Raw genomic sequence first — 4,138 nt, forward strand, 5'->3', positions numbered from 1 at the left:
CAACAGACTTTTTTCAAAAGTGAAAGATGTGAGTCTAACACTTCAAGCAAAGATGAGAGTATTCTTAATGATGACTTTTGAGCTTTCAAGCAAAAATTAGAATTTTTGAAAACTTGCATGGTTTTCACACACTATAAATTTGACAACTTCTCAATATTTAACAGCGTTTCTGGTAACACTGGTAATGATATTGGTATATATGATTTTTGATATCATGTAACAAAATGAGCCGACAGTTAGAAACTCCGCATAACTCAATGAGTCAATATTTTCCAAATGGCCAGAGCATGATACTTAAAGTCTTACACAGACAAGGGATCAATTCAAAGTGCATGATAGAATGGGGCACGTGGTTGGCTCAGTGGGTTAAAGCCTCTGCGTTTGGCTCAGGTCATGATCTCAGGGTCCTGGGATCGAGCCCCGCATTGGGCTCGCTGCTCAGCAGGGAGCCTAGCCTGCTTTCCCCTCTCTCTGCCTGCCTCTTTGCCTACTTGTGATCTCTGTCTGTCAAATAAACAAACAAACAAAGTGCATGATAGATGAATGGATTTTAATGTAACAGAGATTAAAAGGTCTCTTATATGGTTTCAAATTTTACACTGCAACTTAATTTCAGAAAAATTCCATTTGTCAACTTTTATATATTATCAGAAAAAGACTACCCATTGTTATCTGAAAGGACTATTAAAATACACTTCCTTTTCCAACTACATGTCTTGATAAGTCAGCATAGAAGAGCAGGTGTGCCTGACTCTTGGAGGATGCTTCTCCTGCTGAGGCAATGAAAGAAGTATATATTTCTGGGGGTGAGGTTACAAGATTCTGGAGATGCCATGGGGCTGGCAGACTCAGTGAGTAGTTAGAGCAGAGTCTCATGATGGGCATGTGCTATTAGGGAACAGGATTAGCTATACAATTTGTCCAATTCAAGTGTGATTATACTGAATGAATGCCATTGAATTGTACATTTAAAAAGGGCAGAATTCATGTTATGTATTTTTCACCACGATTTAAAAAAAAAAAAACTTTTTAAGAATACCAAGATGATGACAGCAGTTAAATCAAACATTGGCCCCTTTTGAGCCTGGAGCCCTGTATGACTGCCTATCTTGCAGGCCTATGAAGTTGGGCTTGTTAGAAAGGAATAAACCTTAACTGTATTCGGCCATTGAGATTTTAGAGTTATTTATTATCACAGCATCACCTGACATGTCCCGAATAATAAGGAGCTAAAGAAGGCTTAACTAAAGAAATGACTTTCTAAACTGATATCCAGAGAATAAATAGGAATCAGCAAAGTGAATTGAAGAGAAGACTTGGTCAAGGAGAAGGAATGGCAAGAGTTCCTGGGTGGCTCAGCCTGTTAAGTGTCTGCCTTGGGCTCTGGTCATGATCCCAGAGCCCTGGGATTGAGCCCCTCATCAGGCTCCCTGCTCAGTGGGAAGACTGCTTCTCCCTCTCCTTCTGCCTGCTATTCCCCTGCTTGTGCTCTCTCTCTCACCACTCTCTCTCTCTGTCAAATAAATAAATAAAATCTTAAAAAAAAAAAAAAGAGAGAGAGATGGAATGACATATGCTAACACCCTTAGTAAGGAGAATTAATCACAAACAGCATAATGATACCCCATTTTCTGGCTATTGCTATTGTCCCTTCAAAATACTCTTCACCATCCAGCTTTCTACCCAGGAGTTAAACTATATTGGTTTTAATAGTAGATTCCCTTAACTTTGGCTTCTAGTTAGATTCTGCTGCTAAAAAGCTCTGAACTTTTTTTTCTTTTCTTTTTTAAACCTGAGGGATGAATAAAGAAACCAATATGTTTATTTCTATGGCCCTCTCTATGGGGTTGTCTCAGGTAATGCCTCAGGTAATGCCCTTCCACTAATGGCACTCAGGTCTTCTCCAAAGGGATCTTTCTTCCCAGGTTCCATAACTATTTTTATCCCACAATCCCTTTGGTCCTGAGTGTGGTAGCACTTTTTGGTTGTGGTTTCAATCTATCTTATTCACATATTTGTATTTCCTTCACTGAGCCCTTACTGAATTATCTTGTTTTAAGAGGCACCATGTTGTTCCCATTTGGGCCCAGTAGGATAAAGCCAGTATCAGCACAAGAATGAATACAGCTTGAGATTTAATTAAAGAACAATACAGAGTCCATGTTCATGTGGATACATGGAGCAGTTTTGTCCATCATTTTGTAAGAGAAGACACTGAAATACATGCTGACGGCATGTTAGGAAGTTAGGTACATTTGTTAGAAGAAAGCAATGAGTATATACTACTTTTGAAGAAAAATATAATACAGACTCTATTCCAGTGGATATATTAATCCTTGCATCCTACATATTTAAATCCTTTTTATCTGCAAAGTCAATCACAAAATTCTTGTCATTAGTCTGTACAGAGAATTATAATATATATGAGCTAGAGAATAATGTAACCAACTCAGCTGCCTTCTCTATAGAAGAACAAAAATGTATAATCAATCTAGAAGGACAACCCTAGAGGTAAGAGGGCACATGTTTTTAGGTTTAATTATCTCTAAACTCTAGGTAATTACCCATAATTTCAAAGTAAATCTCAATTACATTACCCAGTTTATATTTTTCTCATCCCTGTAAAGAAATTTGCATCATACTTCTGTTATAGTTAGAAGAAGAATTATGATAGCTACCAGTTGAACCATAGATTTGTACCTCATTGTGGCTAATAATGGTTCCTAATTAGAATAACCTGACTAGCTAGAATAATTGGTTACCACCTGGAATAATTTATTATAATAAAAGGAAATCATGCTATCTATTCAGGTCCATTCATGTCCATTTACTAAACCCCGGAAATACTTGTTTCCTTTTCAACAAGTTATGTTTTAGAAAAAGTTGTATGTTGTATACAGTCTTTCTAGGAATGAAATTGTGACCCTTCCTCCACCCAATCATACACTGAGGTCCAGACTCCCAATATGACTGTACTTGGAGATACCCCTTCAAGAGATAATTGAAGTTAAATGAGGTCATAGGGTAGGGCCCTAATCTGGTAGGACGGGTAGCCTTCAAAAAAGAGTAGAAGAGTAGAAAAGAAGTATGTCACAGAGGAAAGGCCATGTGAGGAAATAGCATGAAAGAGTCTCTCTGCAAGCCAAGGAGAGATCTCTCCAGAGAATCCAACTGGGATTTTTATTAGCTTGGGCTGTCATAACAGCCCAAGCTAATACAAAGTTTGGAACTGAGAAGTGAAGAGCTACTGTATGATTTTTGAGAAGTGAAGTGCTACTGTATGATTTTTCCAGAAAAGCATATATCTAGTGACATCTATGAAGAGTTTTCTGGGGGACAGAATGGGCAGGGTCCCCATTTTATGGGTTGTAACCAAAGTGAAGGAGTTGGGCAGTTTTGAGGTTTGCCTTGACAGAACTGTCATGTCCCCTGTATCCAAAGAGATTGAAGGGGAACAATTAGCCTGGGGGCACTAGAGAATCTAACTAATATTCCCTGTGGTCTTGTGGCCATCATGCAAATGGTGCATGTAAGGGTAGCTTAATGACTGAAAAGTGGGCTCCCAAGATGAGTAGGTTGATGGCATGTAAGGTTTGAAATCTGTTTGCTAATAATTTAAGGCTGACTGGGGCATATTAGCTTTGGGTTACAGTGTAAGCTAAGGAGACCTTTATTGATATCCATTCTTATTTTTCTTTAAATATGGCATACTTTACGAATTTGTGTGCCATCCTTGAGCAGGGACCATGCTAATCTGCTCTGTATCATTCCAATTTTAGCATACGTGCTGCCAGAGCAAGCACTCAGTGTCCATTCTTCCGGGATGGCCCAGGAAGGGGATCCGGATCCAGGATCCCCCCGGAAGCATCTACACATAGCCAACAATTGGAGGAATAGGTTGAATTGGCTGTTTGGAGGAGGTATTGTGTCTCCTTAGCGGAGCCTTTGTATTGTCAATGGAAAGTGAAAGCAAACAACATAAGAAGGGCAGAAGAGGGGTCATGCTTCACAATGGGCTGGTCTTTTTGCTATTTAAGTTTAGAGCCAATTATGTGAACATAGAAATCCATGTTTAGGTTGTGATATATATACCAAAAGAAGGCTACAATGAGAAAGACAAAGATTAATCCCAAAGGAG

General features: G+C 38.9%; 1 non-coding gene across 1 annotated transcript; it reads right to left on the minus strand.

Annotated features, from left to right (window-relative positions):
• Window positions 1-3,696: 3,696 nt before the first annotated feature.
• On the minus strand, window positions 3,697-3,803 carry LOC123394587. The gene has a single exon (XR_006609346.1). It is a non-coding gene; the product is annotated as a U6 spliceosomal RNA (small nuclear RNA).
• Between the last annotated feature and the right edge of the window lie 335 nt (window positions 3,804-4,138).

The sequence above is a fragment of the Mustela putorius genome, unplaced genomic scaffold (assembly GCF_011764305.1).
Source record: "Mustela putorius furo isolate JIRA1106 unplaced genomic scaffold, ASM1176430v1.1 tig00003834_pilon_pilon_pilon, whole genome shotgun sequence".
Taxonomy (NCBI): Eukaryota; Metazoa; Chordata; class Mammalia; order Carnivora; family Mustelidae; genus Mustela; species Mustela putorius.